The sequence below is a fragment of the Saccoglossus kowalevskii genome, chromosome 9 (genome assembly GCF_978046115.1).
Source record: "Saccoglossus kowalevskii chromosome 9, keSacKowa6.1, whole genome shotgun sequence".
In the NCBI taxonomy this organism is placed as follows: Eukaryota; Metazoa; Hemichordata; class Enteropneusta; family Harrimaniidae; genus Saccoglossus; species Saccoglossus kowalevskii.
Genome location: NC_140649.1, coordinates 15,584,802 through 15,601,974, shown reverse-complemented (window position 1 = coordinate 15,601,974; position 17,173 = coordinate 15,584,802). Strand labels below are relative to the sequence as shown.

Genomic DNA, 17,173 nt, shown 5'->3' with positions numbered 1-17,173 from the left:
TTATGTGTTCCCGATAAATAGGAAACGCCTTCATACGTCAACGTCCCATATTGTCTAGTGGTTAGGATTTGGCGCTTTCACCGCCAAGGCCCGGGTTCAATTCTCGGTGTGGGAACATCTGTTTTAGATTCCTGGTCAGTTCAACATCGCAGCTTGTACAAAATTCTCATAGACAATTTAATTAAAAGATATAAATTGGCCTCTCGTATTTGTTGGCTTGATTACAAGAGAATATATATAGTAATCGACATTCAGTTCATGTCACGTCACAAGTATCAGATTATATGCCTTACTTATGTGTTCCTGATAAATAGGAATTGCCTTCCAATGTCATCGTCCCATATGGTCTAGTGGTTAGGATTCGGCGCTTTCACCGCCAAGGCCCAGGTTCAATTCCCGGTGTGAGAACACCTGTTTTAGATTCCTGGTCAGTTGAACATCGCAGCTTGTACAAAATTCTCATAGACAATTTAATTAAAATATATAAATTGGCCTCTCGTATTTGTTGGCTTGATTACAAGAGAATATATATAATTCACGACATTCAGTTCATGTCACGTCACGTCACAAGTATACGATTATATGCCTTACTTATGTGTTCCCGATAAATAGGAAACGCCTTCATACGACAACGTCCCATATAGTCTAGTGGTCAGGATTTGGCGCTCTCACCGCCATGACCCGGGTTAATTTCCCGGTGTGGGAACACCAGTTTTATATTCCTGGTCAGTTGAACATTGCAGCTTGTACAAAATTCTCATAGACAATTTAATTAAAAGATATAAATTGGCCTCTCGTATTTGTTGGCTCGATCACAAGAGAATATAGAATACTCGACATTCAGTTCATGTCACGTCACAAGTATCCGATTATATGCCTTAATATCCGATTATATGTTCAGTTCCCGGTGTGGGAACATCTGTTTTAGATTCCTGGTCAGTTCAACATCGCAGCTTGTACAAAATTCTCATAGACAATTTAATTAAAAGATATAAATTGGCCCCTCGTATTTGTTGGCTTGATTACAAGAGAATATATAATACTGGACATTCAGTTCATGTCACGTCATGTCACAAGTATCAGATTATATGCCTTACTTATGTGTTCCCGATAAATAGGAAACGCCTTCATACGTCAACGTCCCATATTGTCTAGTGGTTAGGATTTGGCGCTTTCACCGCCAAGGCCCGGGTTCAATTCTCGGTGTGGGAACATCTGTTTTAGATTCTGGTCAGTTCAACATCGCAGCTTGTACAAAATTCTCATAGACAATTTAATTAAAAGATATAAATTGGCCTCTCGTATTTGTTGGCTTGATTACAAGAGAATATATATAGTACTCGACATTCAGTTCATGTCACGTCACAAGTATCAGATTATATGCCTTACTTATGTGTTCCTGATAAATAGGAAACGCCTTCATACGTCAACGTCCCATATGGTCTAGTGGTTAGGATTTGGCGCTCTCACTGCCAAGGCCCGGGTTCAATTCCCGGTGTGGGAACACCTGTTTTAGATTCCTGGTCAGTTGAACATCGCAGATTGTATGACATTCTCACAGATAATTTAATTAAAAGATATAAATTGGTCTCTCGCATTTGTTGCCTTATTACAAGTGTATATATAATACTCCACATTCAGTTCATGTCACGTCACAAGTATCCGATTATATGCCTTACTTATGTGTTCCCGATAATATGAAACGCCTTCATACGACAACGTCCCATATGGTCTAGTGGTCAGGATTTGGCGCTCTCACCGCCATGACCCGGATTCATTTCCCGGTGTGGGAACACCAGTTTTATATTCCTGGTCAGTTGAACATCGCAGCTTGTACAACATTCTCATAGACAATTTAATTAAAAGATATAAGTTGGCCTCTCGTATTTGTTGGCTTGATTACAAGAGAATATATTATCCTCGACATTCAGTTCATGTCACGTCACAAGTATCAGATTATATGCCTTACTTATGTGTTCCATATAAATAGGAAACGCCTTCATACGTCAACGTCCCATATGGTCTAGTGGTTAGGATTTGGCGCTTTCACCGCCAAGGCCCGGGTTCAATTCCCGGTGTGGGAACATCTATTTTAGATTCCTGGTCAGTTCAACATCGCAGCTTGTACAAAATTCTCATAGACAATTTAATTAAAAGATATAAATTGGCCCCTCGTATTTGTTGGCTTGATTACAAGAGAATATATAATACTCGACATTCAGTTCATGTCACGTCATGTCACAAGTATACGATTATATGCCTTACTTATGTGTTCCTGATAAATAGGAAACGCCTTCATACGTCAACGTCCCATATGATCTAGTGGTTAGGATTTGGCGCACTCACCGCCATGGCCCGGGTTCATTTCCCGGTGTGAAAACTCCAGTTTTATATTCCTGGTCAGTTGAACATCGCAGCTTGTACAAAATTCTCATAGACAATTTAATTAAAAGATATAAATTGGCCTCTCGTATTTGTTGGCTCATCAGAAGAGAATATATAATACTCGACATTCAGTTCATGTCACGTCACAAGTATCCGATTATATGCCTTAATATCCGATTATATGTTCAGTTCCCGGTGTGGGAACACCTGTTTTAGATTCCTGGTCAGTTGAACATCGCAGCTTGTACAAAATTCTCATAGACAATTTAATTAAAAGATATAAATTGGCCTCTCGTATTTGTTGGCTTGATTGCAAGGGAATATATATAATTCAAGACATTCAGTTCATGTCACGTCACGTCACAAGTATACGATTATATGCCTTACTTATGTGTTCCCGATAAATAGGAAACGCCTTCATACGTCAACGTCCCATATGATCTAGTGGTTATCATTTGGCGCTTTCAACGCCAAGGCCAGGGTTCAATTCCAGGTGTGGGAACACCTGTTTTAGATTCCTGGTCAGTCGAACATCGCAGCTTGTATACAATTCTCAGAGACAATTTAATTAAAAGATATAAATTGGCCTCTCGTATTTGTTGCCTTATTACAAGAGAATATGTAATACACGACGTGCAGTTCATGTCAGAAGTATCCGATTGCATGCCATACTTGTGTTTTCCCGATAAATAGGAATTGCCTTCCAATGTCATCGTCCCATATGGTCTAGTGGTTAGGATTCGGCGCTTTCACCGCCAAGGCCCAGGTTCAATTCCCGGTGTGAGAACACCTGTTTTAGATTCCTGGTCAGTTGAACATCGCAGCTTGTACAAAATTCTCATAGACAATTTAATTAAAATATATAATTTGGCCTCTCGTATTTGTTGGCTTGATTACAAGAGAATATAGAATACTCGACATTCAGTTCATGTCACGTCACAAGTATCCGATTATATGCCTTAATATCCGATTATATGTTCAGTTCCCGGTGTGGGAACATCTGTTTTAGATTCCTGGTCAGTTCAACATCGCAGCTTGTACAAAATTCTCATAGACAATTTAATTAAAAGATATAAATTGGCCCCTCGTATTTGTTGGCTTGATTACAAGAGAATATATAATACTGGACATTCAGTTCATGTCACGTCATGTCACAAGTATCAGATTATATGCCTTACTTATGTGTTCCCGATAAATAGGAAACGCCTTCATACGTCAACGTCCCATATTGTCTAGTGGTTAGGATTTGGCGCTTTCACCGCCAAGGCCCGGGTTCAATTCTCGGTGTGGGAACATCTGTTTTAGATTCCTGGTCAGTTCAACATCGCAGCTTGTACAAAATTCTCATAGACAATTTAATTAAAAGATATAAATTGGCCTCTCGTATTTGTTGGCTTGATTACAAGAGAATATATATAGTACTCGACATTCAGTTCATGTCACGTCACAAGTATCAGATTATATGCCTTACTTATGTGTTCCTGATAAATAGGAAACGCCTTCATACGTCAACGTCCCATATGGTCTAGTGGTTAGGATTTGGCGCTCTCACTGCCAAGGCCCGGGTTCAATTCCCGGTGTGGGAACACCTGTTTTAGATTCCTGGTCAGTTGAACATCGCAGATTGTATGACATTCTCACAGATAATTTAATTAAAAGATATAAATTGGTCTCTCGCATTTGTTGCCTTATTACAAGTGTATATATAATACTCCACATTCAGTTCATGTCACGTCACAAGTATCCGATTATATGCCTTACTTATGTGTTCCCGATAATATGAAACGCCTTCATACGACAACGTCCCATATGGTCTAGTGGTCAGGATTTGGCGCTCTCACCGCCATGACCCGGATTCATTTCCCGGTGTGGGAACACCAGTTTTATATTCCTGGTCAGTTGAACATCGCAGCTTGTACAACATTCTCATAGACAATTTAATTAAAAGATATAAGTTGGCCTCTCGTTGGCTTGATTACAAGAGAATATATTATCCTCGACATTCAGTTCATGTCACGTCACAAGTATCAGATTATATGCCTTACTTATGTGTTCCATATAAATAGGAAACGCCTTCATACGTCAACGTCTCATATGGTCTAGTGGTTAGGATTTGGCGCTTTCACCGCCAAGGCCCGGGTTCAATTCCCGGTGTGGGAACATCTATTTTAGATTCCTGGTCAGTTCAACATCGCAGCTTGTACAACATTCTCATAGACAATTTAATTAAAAGATATAAATTGGCCCCTCGTATTTGTTGGCTTGATTACAAGAGAATATATAATACTCGACATTCAGTTCATGTCACGTCATGTCACAAGTATCAGATTATATGCCTTACTTATGTGTTCCCGATAAATAGGAAACGCCTTCATACGTCAACGTCCCATATTGTCTAGTGGTTAGGATTTGGCGCTTTCACCGCCAAGGCCCGGGTTCAATTCTCGGTGTGGGAACATCTGTTTTAGATTCCTGGTCAGTTCAACATCGCAGCTTGTACAAAATTCTCATAGACAATTTAATTAAAAGATATAAATTGGCCTCTCGTATTTGTTGGCTTGATTACAAGAGAATATATATAGTAATCGACATTCAGTTCATGTCACGTCACAAGTATCAGATTATATGCCTTACTTATGTGTTCCTGATAAATAGGAATTGCCTTCCAATGTCATCGTCCCATATGGTCTAGTGGTTAGGATTCGGCGCTTTCACCGCCAAGGCCCAGGTTCAATTCCCGGTGTGAGAACACCTGTTTTAGATTCCTGGTCAGTTGAACATCGCAGCTTGTACAAAATTCTCATAGACAATTTAATTAAAATATATAAATTGGCCTCTCGTATTTGTTGGCTTGATTACAAGAGAATATATATAATTCACGACATTCAGTTCATGTCACGTCACGTCACAAGTATACGATTATATGCCTTACTTATGTGTTCCCGATAAATAGGAAACGCCTTCATACGACAACGTCCCATATAGTCTAGTGGTCAGGATTTGGCGCTCTCACCGCCATGACCCGGGTTAATTTCCCGGTGTGGGAACACCAGTTTTATATTCCTGGTCAGTTGAACATTGCAGCTTGTACAAAATTCTCATAGACAATTTAATTAAAAGATATAAATTGGCCTCTCGTATTTGTTGGCTCGATCACAAGAGAATATAGAATACTCGACATTCAGTTCATGTCACGTCACAAGTATCCGATTATATGCCTTAATATCCGATTATATGTTCAGTTCCCGGTGTGGGAACATCTGTTTTAGATTCCTGGTCAGTTCAACATCGCAGCTTGTACAAAATTCTCATAGACAATTTAATTAAAAGATATAAATTGGCCCCTCGTATTTGTTGGCTTGATTACAAGAGAATATATAATACTGGACATTCAGTTCATGTCACGTCATGTCACAAGTATCAGATTATATGCCTTACTTATGTGTTCCCGATAAATAGGAAACGCCTTCATACGTCAACGTCCCATATTGTCTAGTGGTTAGGATTTGGCGCTTTCACCGCCAAGGCCCGGGTTCAATTCTCGGTGTGGGAACATCTGTTTTAGATTCTGGTCAGTTCAACATCGCAGCTTGTACAAAATTCTCATAGACAATTTAATTAAAAGATATAAATTGGCCTCTCGTATTTGTTGGCTTGATTACAAGAGAATATATATAGTACTCGACATTCAGTTCATGTCACGTCACAAGTATCAGATTATATGCCTTACTTATGTGTTCCTGATAAATAGGAAACGCCTTCATACGTCAACGTCCCATATGGTCTAGTGGTTAGGATTTGGCGCTCTCACTGCCAAGGCCCGGGTTCAATTCCCGGTGTGGGAACACCTGTTTTAGATTCCTGGTCAGTTGAACATCGCAGATTGTATGACATTCTCACAGATAATTTAATTAAAAGATATAAATTGGTCTCTCGCATTTGTTGCCTTATTACAAGTGTATATATAATACTCCACATTCAGTTCATGTCACGTCACAAGTATCCGATTATATGCCTTACTTATGTGTTCCCGATAATATGAAACGCCTTCATACGACAACGTCCCATATGGTCTAGTGGTCAGGATTTGGCGCTCTCACCGCCATGACCCGGATTCATTTCCCGGTGTGGGAACACCAGTTTTATATTCCTGGTCAGTTGAACATCGCAGCTTGTACAACATTCTCATAGACAATTTAATTAAAAGATATAAGTTGGCCTCTCGTATTTGTTGGCTTGATTACAAGAGAATATATTATCCTCGACATTCAGTTCATGTCACGTCACAAGTATCAGATTATATGCCTTACTTATGTGTTCCATATAAATAGGAAACGCCTTCATACGTCAACGTCCCATATGGTCTAGTGGTTAGGATTTGGCGCTTTCACCGCCAAGGCCCGGGTTCAATTCCCGGTGTGGGAACATCTATTTTAGATTCCTGGTCAGTTCAACATCGCAGCTTGTACAAAATTCTCATAGACAATTTAATTAAAAGATATAAATTGGCCCCTCGTATTTGTTGGCTTGATTACAAGAGAATATATAATACTCGACATTCAGTTCATGTCACGTCATGTCACAAGTATCAGATTATATGCCTTACTTATGTGTTCCGAATAAATAGGAAACGCCTTCATACGTCAACGTCCCATATTGTCTAGTGGTTAGGATTTGGCGCTTTCACCGCCAAGGCCCGGGTTCAATTCTCGGTGTGGGAACATCTGTTTTAGATTCCTGGTCAGTTCAACATCGCAGCTTGTACAAAATTCTCATAGACAATTTAATTAAAAGATATAAATTGGCCTCTCGTATTTGTTGGCTTGATTACAAGAGAATATATATAGTAATCGACATTCAGTTCATGTCACGTCACAAGTATCAGATTATATGCCTTACTTATGTGTTCCTGATAAATAGGAAACGCCTTCATACGTCAACGTCCCATATGGTCTAGTGGTTAGGGTTTGGCGCTCTCACTGCCAAGGCCCGGGTTCAATTCCCGGTGTGGGAACACCTGTTTTAGATTCCTGGTCAGTTGAACATCGCAGATTGTATGACATTCTCACAGATAATTTAATTAAAAGATATAAATTGGTCTCTCGCATTTGTTGCCTTATTACAAGTGTATATATAATACTCCACATTCAGTTCATGTCACGTCACAAGTATCCGATTATATGCCTTACTTATGTGTTCCCGATAATATGAAACGCCTTCATACGACAACGTCCCATATGGTCTAGTGGTCAGGATTTGGCGCTCTCACCGCCATGACCCGGATTCATTTCCCGGTGTGGGAACACCAGTTTTATATTCCTGGTCAGTTGAACATCGCAGCTTGTACAACATTCTCATAGACAATTTAATTAAAAGATATAAGTTGGCCTCTCGTATTTGTTGGCTTGATTACAAGAGAATATATTATCCTCGACATTCAGTTCATGTCACGTCACAAGTATCAGATTATATGCCTTACTTATGTGTTCCATATAAATAGGAAACGCCTTCATACGTCAACGTCCCATATGGTCTAGTGGTTAGGATTTGGCGCTTTCACCGCCAAGGCCCGGGTTCAATTCCCGGTGTGGGAACATCTGTTTTAGATTCCTGGTCAGTTCAACATCGCAGCTTGTACAAAATTCTCATAGACAATTTAATTAAAAGATATAAATTGGCCCCTCGTATTTGTTGGCTTGATTACAAGAGAATATATAATACTCGACATTCAGTTCATGTCACGTCATGTCACAAGTATCAGATTATATGCCTTACTTATGTGTTCCCGATAAATAGGAAACGCCTTCATACGTCAACGTCCCATATTGTCTAGTGGTTAGGATTTGGCGCTTTCACCGCCAAGGCCCGGGTTCAATTCTCGGTGTGGGAACATCTGTTTTAGATTCCTGGTCAGTTCAACATCGCAGCTTGTACAAAATTCTCATAGACAATTTAATTAAAAGATATAAATTGGCCTCTCGTATTTGTTGGCTTGATTACAAGAGAATATATATAGTAATCGACATTCAGTTCATGTCACGTCACAAGTATCAGATTATATGCCTTACTTATGTGTTCCTGATAAATAGGAAACGCCTTCATACGTCAACGTCCCATATGGTCTAGTGGTTAGGATTTGGCGCTCTCACTGCCAAGGCCCGGGTTCAATTCCCGGTGTGGGAACACCTGTTTTAGATTCCTGGTCTGTTGAACATCGCAGATTGTATGACATTCTCACAGATAATTTAATTAAAAGATATAAATTGGTCTCTCGCATTTGTTGCCTTATTACAAGTGAATATATAATACTCCACATTCAGTTCATGTCACGTCACAAGTATCCGATTATATGCCTTACTTATGTGTTCCCGATAATATGAAACGCCTTCATACGACAACGTCCCATATGGTCTAGTGGTCAGGATTTGGCGCTCTCACCGCCATGACCCGGATTCATTTCCCGGTGTGGGAACACCAGTTTTATATTCCTGGTCAGTTGAACATCGCAGCTTGTACAAAATTCTCATAGACAATTTAATTAAAAGATATAAATTGGTCTCTCGCATTTGTTGCCTTATTACAAGTGAATATATAATACTCGACATTCAGTTCATGTCACGTCACAAGTATCCGATTATATGCCTTACTTATATTTTCCCGATAAATAGGAAACGCCTTCATACGTCAACATCCCATATGGTCTAGTGGTCAGGATTTGGCGCTCTCACCGCCAAGGCCCGTGTTCAATTCTCGGTGTGGGAACACCAGTTTTATATTCCTGGTCAGTTGAACATCGCAGCTTGTACAAAATTCTCATAGACAATTTAATTAAAAGATATATGTTGGCTTGATTACAAGAGAATATGTAATACACGACGTGTAGTTCATGTCAGAAGTATCCGATTGCATGCCATACTTGTGTTTTCCCGATAAATAGGAAACGCCTTCAAATGTCATCGTCCCATATGGTCTAGTGGTTAGGATTTGGCCCTTTCACCGCAAAGGCCTGGGTTCAATTTCCGGTGTGAGAACACCTGTTTTAGATTCCTGGTCAGTTGAACATCGCAGCTTGTACAAAATTCTCATAGACAATTTAATTAAAAGATATAAATTGGCCTCTCGTATTTGTTGGCTCATCAGAAGAGAATATATAATACTCGACATTCTGTTCATGTCACGTCACAAGTATCCGATTATATGCCTTAATATCCGATTATATGTTCAGTTCTCGGTGTGGGAACACCAGTTTTATATTCCTGGTCAGTTGAACATCGCAGCTTGTACAACATTCTCATAGACAATTTAATTAAAAGATATAAATTGGCCTCTCGTATTTGTTGGCTCGATCACAAGAGAATATATAATACTCGACATTCAGTTCATGTCACGTCACAAGTATCCGATTATATGCCTTACTTATGTGTTCCCGATAAATAGGAAACACCTTCATACGTCAACATCCCATATGGTCTAGTGGTTAGGATTTGGCGCTCTCACCGCCAAGGCCCGGGTTCAATTCCCGGTGTGGGAACACCAGTTTTATATTCCTGGTCAGTTGAACATCGCAGATTGTACAAAATTCTCATAGACAATTTAATTAAATGATATAAATTAGCCTCTCGTATTTGTTGGCTTGATTACAAGAGAATATGTAATACACGACGTGCAGTTCATGTCAGAAGTATCCGATTGCATGCCATACTTGTGTTTTCCCGATAAATAGGAAACGCCTTCAAATGTCATCGTCCCATATGGTCTAGTGGTTAGGATTTGGCGCTTTCACCGCCAAGGCCCGGGTTCAATTCCCGGTGTGGGAACACCTGTTTTAGATTCCTGGTCAGTTGAACATCGCAGCTTGTACAAAATTCTCATAGACAATTTAATTAAATGATATAAATTGGCCTCTCGTATTTGTTGGCTTGATTACAAGAGAATATGTAATACACGACGTGCAGTTCATGTCAGAAGTATCCGATTGCATGCCATACTTGTGTTTTCCCGATAAATAAGAAACGCCTTCAAATGTCATCGTCCCATATGGTCTAGTGGTTAGGATTTGGCGCTTTCACCGCCAAGGCCCGGGTACAATTTCCGGTGTGGGAACACCTGTTTTAGATTCCTGGTCAGTTGAACATCGCAGCTTGTACAAAATTCTCATAGACAATTTAATTAAAAGATATAAATTGGCCTCTCGTATTTGTTGGCTTGATTACAAGAGAATATGTAATACACGACGTGCAGTTCATGTCAGAAGTATCCGATTGCATGCCATACTTGTGTTTTCCCGATAAATAAGAAACGCCTTCAAAAGTCATCGTCCCATATGGTCTAGTGGTTAGGATTTGGCGCTTTCACCGCCAAGGCCCGGGTTCAATTCACGGTGTGGGAACACCTGTTTTAGATTCCTGGTCAGGTGAACATCGCAGCTTGTACAAAATTCTCATAGAAAATTTAATTAAAAGATATAAATTGGCCTCTCACATTTGTTGTCTCATCAGAAGAGAATATACAATACTCGACATTCAGTATATGTCACGTCACAAGTATCCGATTATATGCCTTACTTATGTGTTCCCGATAAATAGGAAACGCCTTCATACGACAACGTCCCACATGGTCTAGTGGTCATGATTTCGCGCTCTCACCGCCATGACCCGGGTTCATTTCCCGGTGTGGGAACACCAGTTTTATATTCCTGGTCAGTTGAACATCGCAGCTTGTACAAAATTCTCGTAGACAATTTAATTAAAAGATATAAATTGGTCTCTCGCATTTGTTGCCTTATTACAAGTGAATATATAATACTCGACATTCAGTTCATGTCACGTCACAAGTATCCGATTATATGCTTTACTTATGTGTTCCCGATAAATAGGAAACGCCTTCATACGACAACGTCCCATATGGTCTAGTGGTCATGATTTCGCGCTCTCACCGCCATGGCCCGGGTTCAATTCCCGGTGTGGGAACACCAGTTTTTATATTCCTGGTCAGTTGAACATCGCAGCTTGTACAAAATTCTCATAGACAATTTAATTAAATGATATAAATTGGCCTCTCGTATTTGTTGGCTTGATTACAAGAGAATATGTAATACACGACGTGCAGTTCATGTCTAAAGTATCCGATTGCATGCCATACTTGCGTTTTCCCGATAAATAGGAAACGCCTTCAAATGTCATCGTCCCATATGGTCTAGTGGTTAGGATTTGGCGCTTTCACCGCCAAGGCCCGGGTTCAATTCCCGGTGTGGGAACACCTGTTTTAGATTCCTGGTCAGTTGAACATCGCAGCTTGTACAAAATTCTCATAGACAATTTAATTAAAAGATATAAATTGGTCTCTCGCATTTGTTGCCTTATTACAAGTGAATATATAATACTCGACATTCAGTTCATGTCACGTCACAAGTATACGATTATATGCCTTACTTATGTGTTCCCGATAAATAGGAAATGCCTTCATGCGTCAACATCCCATATGGTCTAGTGGTTAGGATTTGGCGCTCTCACCGCCAAGGCCCGGGTTCAATTCCCGGTGTGGGAACACCAGTTTTATATTCCTGGTCAGTTGAACATCGCAGCTTGTACAAAATTCTCATATACAATTTAATAAAATGATATAAATTGGCCTCTCGTATTTGTTGGCTTGATTACAAGAGAATATGTAATACACGACGTGTAGTTCATGTCAGAAGTATCCGATTGCATGCCATACTTGTGTTTTCCCGATAAATAAGAAACGCCTTCAAATGTCATCGTACCATATGGTCTAGTGGTTAGGATTTGGCGCTTTCACCGCCAAGGCCCGGGTTCAATTCCCGGTGTGGGAACACCCGTTTTAGATTCCTGGTCAGTTGAACATCGCAGCTTGTACAAAATTCTCATAGACAATTTAATTAAAAGATATAAATTGGCCTCTCACATTTGTTGTCTCATCAGAAGAGAATATATAATACTCGACATTCAGTTCATGTCACGTCACAAGTATCCGATTATATGCCTTACTTATGTGTTCCCGATAAATAGGAAACGCCTTCATAGGACAACGTCCCATATGGCCTAGTGGTCATGATTTCGCGCTCTCACCGCCATGACCAAGGTTCATTTCCCGGTGTGGGAACACCTGTTTTAGATTCCTGGTCAGTTGAACATCGCAGCTTGTACAAAATTCTCATAGACAATTTAATTAAAAGATATAAATTGGCCTCTCGTATTTGTTGTCTCATCAGAAGAGAATATATAATACTCGACATTCAGTTCATGTCACGTCACAAGTATACGATTATATGCCTTACTTATGTGTTCCCGATAAATAGGAAATGCCTTCATACGTCAACATCCCATATGGTCTAGTGGTTAGGATTTGGCGCTCTCACCGCCAAGGCCCGGGTTCAATTCCCGGTGTGGGAACACCAGTTTTATATTCCTGGTCAGTTGAACATCGCAGCTTGTACAAAATTCTCAGAGATAGTTTAATTCAAAGATATAAATTGGTCTCTCGCATTTGTTGCCTTATTACAAGTGAATATATAATACTCCACATTCAGTTCATGTCACGTCACAAGTATCCGATTATATGCCTTACTTATGTGTTCCCGATACATATGAAACGCCTTCATAGGACAACGTCCCATATGGCCTAGTGGTCATGATTTCGCGCTCTGACCGCCATGACCAAGGTTCATTTCCCGGTGTGGGAACACCAGTTTTATATTCCTGGTCAGTTGAACATTGCAGCTTGTACAAAATTCTCATAGACAATTTAATTAAAAGATATAAATTGGCCTCTCGTATTTGTTGGCTCGATCACAAGAGAATATAGAATACTCGACATTCAGTTCATGTCACGTCACAAGTATCCGATTATATGCCTTAATATCCGATTATATGTTCAGTTCCCGGTGTGGGAACATCTGTTTTAGATTCCTGGTCAGTTCAACATCGCAGCTTGTACAAAATTCTCATAGACAATTTAATTAAAAGATATAAATTGGCCCCTCGTATTTGTTGGCTTGATTACAAGAGAATATATAATACTGGACATTCAGTTCATGTCACGTCATGTCACAAGTATCAGATTATATGCCTTACTTATGTGTTCCCGATAAATAGGAAACGCCTTCATACGTCAACGTCCCATATTGTCTAGTGGTTAGGATTTGGCGCTTTCACCGCCAAGGCCCGGGTTCAATTCTCGGTGTGGGAACATCTGTTTTAGATTCCTGGTCAGTTCAACATCGCAGCTTGTACAAAATTCTCATAGACAATTTAATTAAAAGATATAAATTGGCCTCTCGTATTTGTTGGCTTGATTACAAGAGAATATATATAGTACTCGACATTCAGTTCATGTCACGTCACAAGTATCAGATTATATGCCTTACTTATGTGTTCCTGATAAATAGGAAACGCCTTCATACGTCAACGTCCCATATGGTCTAGTGGATAGGATTTGGCGCTCTCACTGCCAAGGCCCGGGTTCAATTCCCGGTGTGGGAACACCTGTTTTAGATTCCTGGTCAGTTGAACATCGCAGATTGTATGACATTCTCACAGATAATTTAATTAAAAGATATAAATTGGTCTCTCGCATTTGTTGCCTTATTACAAGTGTATATATAATACTCCACATTCAGTTCATGTCTCGTCACAAGTATCCGATTATATGCCTTACTTATGTGTTCCCGATAATATGAAACGCCTTCATGCGTCAACATCCCATATGGTCTAGTGGTTAGGATTTGGCGCTCTCACCGCCAAGGCCCGGGTTCAATTCCCGGTGTGGGAACACCAGTTTTATATTCCTGGTCAGTTGAACATCGCAGCTTGTACAAAATTCTCATAGACAATTTAATAAAATGATATAAATTGGCCTCTCGTATTTGTTGGCTTGATTACAAGAGAATATGTAATACACGACGTGTAGTTCATGTCAGAAGTATCCGATTGCATGCCATACTTGTGTTTTCCCGATAAATAAGAAACGCCTTCAAATGTCATCGTACCATATGGTCTAGTGGTTAGGATTTGGCGCTTTCACCGCCAAGGCCCGGGTTCAATTCCCGGTGTGGGAACACCTGTTTTAGATTCCTGGTCAGTTGAACATCGCAGCTTGTACAAAATTCTCATAGACAATTTAATTAAAAGATATAAATTGGCCTCTCACATTTGTTGTCTCATCAGAAGAGAATATATAATACTCGACATTCAGTTCATGTCACGTCACAAGTATCCGATTATATGCCTTACTTATGTGTTCCCGATAAATAGGAAACGCCTTCATAGGACAACGTCCCATATGGCCTAGTGGTCATGATTTCGCGCTCTCACCGCCATGACCAAGGTTCATTTCCCGGTGTGGGAACACCTGTTTTAGATTCCTGGTCAGTTGAACATCGCAGCTTGTACAAAATTCTCATAGACAATTTAATTAAAAGATATAAATTGGCCTCTCGTATTTGTTGTCTCATCAGAAGAGAATATATAATACTCGACATTCAGTTCATGTCACGTCACAAGTATACGATTATATGCCTTACTTATGTGTTCCCGATACATATGAAACGCCTTCATAGGACAACGTCCCATATGGCCTAGTGGTCATGATTTCGCGCTCTCACCGCCATGACCAAGGTTCATTTCCCGGTGTGGGAACACCAGTTTTATATTCCTGGTCAGTTGAACATTGCAGCTTGTACAAAATTCTCATAGACAATTTAATTAAAAGATATAAATTGGCCTCTCGTATTTGTTGGCTCGATCACAAGAGAATATAGAATACTCGACATTCAGTTCATGTCACGTCACAAGTATCCGATTATATGCCTTAATATCCGATTATATGTTCAGTTCCCGGTGTGGGAACATCTGTTTTAGATTCCTGGTCAGTTCAACATCGCAGCTTGTACAAAATTCTCATAAACAATTTAATTAAAAGATATAAATTGGCCCCTCGTATTTGTTGGCTTGATTACAAGAGAATATATAATACTGGACATTCAGTTCATGTCACGTCATGTCACAAGTATCAGATTATATGCCTTACTTATGTGTTCCCGATAAATAGGAAACGCCTTCATACGTCAACGTCCCATATTGTCTAGTGGTTAGGATTTGGCGCTTTCACCGCCAAGGCCCGGGTTCAATTCTCGGTGTGGGAACATCTGTTTTAGATTCCTGGTCAGTTCAACATCGCAGCTTGTACAAAATTCTCATAGACAATTTAATTAAAAGATATAAATTGGCCTCTCGTATTTGTTGGCTTGATTACAAGAGAATATATATAGTACTCGACATTCAGTTCATGTCACGTCACAAGTATCAGATTATATGCCTTACTTATGTGTTCCTGATAAATAGGAAACGCCTTCATACGTCAACGTCCCATATGGTCTAGTGGATAGGATTTGGCGCTCTCACTGCCAAGGCCCGGGTTCAATTCCCGGTGTGGGAACACCTGTTTTAGATTCCTGGTCAGTTGAACATCGCAGATTGTATGACATTCTCACAGATAATTTAATTAAAAGATATAAATTGGTCTCTCGCATTTGTTGCCTTATTACAAGTGTATATATAATACTCCACATTCAGTTCATGTCTCGTCACAAGTATCCGATTATATGCCTTACTTATGTGTTCCCGATAATATGAAACGCCTTCATACGACAACGTCCCATATGGTCTAGTGGTCAGCATTTGGCGCTCTCACCGCCATGACCCGGATTCATTTCCCGGTGTGGGAACACCAGTTTTATATTCCTGGTCAGTTGAACATCGCAGCTTGTACAACATTCTCATAGACAATTTAATTAAAAGATATAAGTTGGCCTCTCGTATTTGTTGGCTTGATTACAAGAGAATATATTATCCTCGACATTCAGTTCATGTCACGTCACAAGTATCAGATTATATGCCTTACTTATGTGTTCCATATAAATAGGAAACGCCTTCATACGTCAACGTCCCATATGGTCTAGTGGTTAGGATTTGGCGCTTTCACCGCCAAGGCCCGGGTTCAATTCCCGGTGTGGTAACATCTATTCTAGATTCCTGGTCAGTTTAACATCGCAGCTTGTACAAAATTCTCATAGACAATTTAATTAAAAGATATAAATTGGCCCCTCGTATTTGTTGGCTTGATTACAAGAGAATATATAATACTCGACATTCAGTTCATGTCACGTCATGTCACAAGTATCAGATTATATGCCTTACTTATGTGTTCCCGATAAATAGGAAACGCCTTCATACGTCAACGTTCCCATATTGTCTAGTGGTTAGGATTTGGCGCTTTCACCGCCAAGCCCGGGTTCAATTCTCGGTGTGGGAACATCTGTTTTAGATTCCTGGTCAGTTCAACATCGCAGCTTGTACAAAATTCTCATAGACAATTTAATTAAAAGATATAAACTGGCCTCTCGTATTTGTTGGCTTGATTACAAGAGAATATATTGTCCTCGACATTCAGTTCATGTCACGTCACAAGTATCAGATTATATGCCTTACTTATGTGTTCCATATAAATAGGAAACGCCTTCATACATCAACGTCCCATATGGTCTAGTGGTTAGGATTTGGCGCTCTCATTGCCAAGGCCCGGGTTCAATTCCCGGTGTGGGAACACCTGTTTTAGATTCCTGGTCAGTTGAACATCGCAGATTGTATGACATTCTCACAGATAATTTAATTAAAAGATATAAATTGGTCTCTCGCATTTGTTGCCTTATTACAAGTGTATATATAATACTCCACATTCAGTTCATGTCTCGTCACAAGTATCCGATTAT

At 39.9% G+C, this 17,173-nt stretch overlaps 21 non-coding genes across 21 annotated transcripts; all 21 read left to right on the top strand.

Moving 5' to 3' along the window:
• Nucleotides 1-1,432: 1,432 nt before the first annotated feature.
• On the top strand, nucleotides 1,433-1,504 carry TRNAE-CUC (transfer RNA glutamic acid (anticodon CUC)). Its single transcript has one exon. It is a non-coding gene; the product is annotated as a tRNA-Glu (tRNA).
• A 508-nt stretch (nucleotides 1,505-2,012) lies between these two features.
• Nucleotides 2,013-2,084, top strand: TRNAE-UUC (transfer RNA glutamic acid (anticodon UUC)). The gene has a single exon. It is a non-coding gene; the product is annotated as a tRNA-Glu (tRNA).
• A 1,815-nt stretch (nucleotides 2,085-3,899) lies between these two features.
• On the top strand, nucleotides 3,900-3,971 carry TRNAE-CUC (transfer RNA glutamic acid (anticodon CUC)). The gene has a single exon. It is a non-coding gene; the product is annotated as a tRNA-Glu (tRNA).
• A 502-nt stretch (nucleotides 3,972-4,473) lies between these two features.
• Nucleotides 4,474-4,545, top strand: TRNAE-UUC (transfer RNA glutamic acid (anticodon UUC)). Its single transcript has one exon. It is a non-coding gene; the product is annotated as a tRNA-Glu (tRNA).
• Nucleotides 4,546-6,158: 1,613 nt separating this feature from the next.
• Nucleotides 6,159-6,230, top strand: TRNAE-CUC (transfer RNA glutamic acid (anticodon CUC)). The gene has a single exon. It is a non-coding gene; the product is annotated as a tRNA-Glu (tRNA).
• Nucleotides 6,231-6,738: 508 nt separating this feature from the next.
• Nucleotides 6,739-6,810, top strand: TRNAE-UUC (transfer RNA glutamic acid (anticodon UUC)). Its single transcript has one exon. It is a non-coding gene; the product is annotated as a tRNA-Glu (tRNA).
• Nucleotides 6,811-7,327: 517 nt separating this feature from the next.
• TRNAE-CUC (transfer RNA glutamic acid (anticodon CUC)) lies at nucleotides 7,328-7,399 on the top strand. The gene has a single exon. It is a non-coding gene; the product is annotated as a tRNA-Glu (tRNA).
• Nucleotides 7,400-7,907: 508 nt separating this feature from the next.
• Nucleotides 7,908-7,979, top strand: TRNAE-UUC (transfer RNA glutamic acid (anticodon UUC)). Its single transcript has one exon. It is a non-coding gene; the product is annotated as a tRNA-Glu (tRNA).
• Nucleotides 7,980-8,496: 517 nt separating this feature from the next.
• Nucleotides 8,497-8,568, top strand: TRNAE-CUC (transfer RNA glutamic acid (anticodon CUC)). The gene has a single exon. It is a non-coding gene; the product is annotated as a tRNA-Glu (tRNA).
• Nucleotides 8,569-9,075: 507 nt separating this feature from the next.
• TRNAE-CUC (transfer RNA glutamic acid (anticodon CUC)) lies at nucleotides 9,076-9,147 on the top strand. The gene has a single exon. It is a non-coding gene; the product is annotated as a tRNA-Glu (tRNA).
• Nucleotides 9,148-9,844: 697 nt separating this feature from the next.
• Nucleotides 9,845-9,916, top strand: TRNAE-CUC (transfer RNA glutamic acid (anticodon CUC)). Its single transcript has one exon. It is a non-coding gene; the product is annotated as a tRNA-Glu (tRNA).
• Nucleotides 9,917-10,130: 214 nt separating this feature from the next.
• TRNAE-UUC (transfer RNA glutamic acid (anticodon UUC)) lies at nucleotides 10,131-10,202 on the top strand. The gene has a single exon. It is a non-coding gene; the product is annotated as a tRNA-Glu (tRNA).
• A 500-nt stretch (nucleotides 10,203-10,702) lies between these two features.
• On the top strand, nucleotides 10,703-10,774 carry TRNAE-UUC (transfer RNA glutamic acid (anticodon UUC)). Its single transcript has one exon. It is a non-coding gene; the product is annotated as a tRNA-Glu (tRNA).
• Nucleotides 10,775-11,282: 508 nt separating this feature from the next.
• Nucleotides 11,283-11,354, top strand: TRNAE-CUC (transfer RNA glutamic acid (anticodon CUC)). Its single transcript has one exon. It is a non-coding gene; the product is annotated as a tRNA-Glu (tRNA).
• Nucleotides 11,355-11,569: 215 nt separating this feature from the next.
• TRNAE-UUC (transfer RNA glutamic acid (anticodon UUC)) lies at nucleotides 11,570-11,641 on the top strand. The gene has a single exon. It is a non-coding gene; the product is annotated as a tRNA-Glu (tRNA).
• A 218-nt stretch (nucleotides 11,642-11,859) lies between these two features.
• TRNAE-CUC (transfer RNA glutamic acid (anticodon CUC)) lies at nucleotides 11,860-11,931 on the top strand. Its single transcript has one exon. It is a non-coding gene; the product is annotated as a tRNA-Glu (tRNA).
• Nucleotides 11,932-12,725: 794 nt separating this feature from the next.
• TRNAE-CUC (transfer RNA glutamic acid (anticodon CUC)) lies at nucleotides 12,726-12,797 on the top strand. The gene has a single exon. It is a non-coding gene; the product is annotated as a tRNA-Glu (tRNA).
• A 1,017-nt stretch (nucleotides 12,798-13,814) lies between these two features.
• On the top strand, nucleotides 13,815-13,886 carry TRNAE-CUC (transfer RNA glutamic acid (anticodon CUC)). Its single transcript has one exon. It is a non-coding gene; the product is annotated as a tRNA-Glu (tRNA).
• Nucleotides 13,887-14,103: 217 nt separating this feature from the next.
• TRNAE-CUC (transfer RNA glutamic acid (anticodon CUC)) lies at nucleotides 14,104-14,175 on the top strand. The gene has a single exon. It is a non-coding gene; the product is annotated as a tRNA-Glu (tRNA).
• Nucleotides 14,176-15,768: 1,593 nt separating this feature from the next.
• Nucleotides 15,769-15,840, top strand: TRNAE-CUC (transfer RNA glutamic acid (anticodon CUC)). Its single transcript has one exon. It is a non-coding gene; the product is annotated as a tRNA-Glu (tRNA).
• A 1,095-nt stretch (nucleotides 15,841-16,935) lies between these two features.
• On the top strand, nucleotides 16,936-17,007 carry TRNAE-CUC (transfer RNA glutamic acid (anticodon CUC)). The gene has a single exon. It is a non-coding gene; the product is annotated as a tRNA-Glu (tRNA).
• The last annotated feature ends 166 nt before the right edge of the window (nucleotides 17,008-17,173 follow it).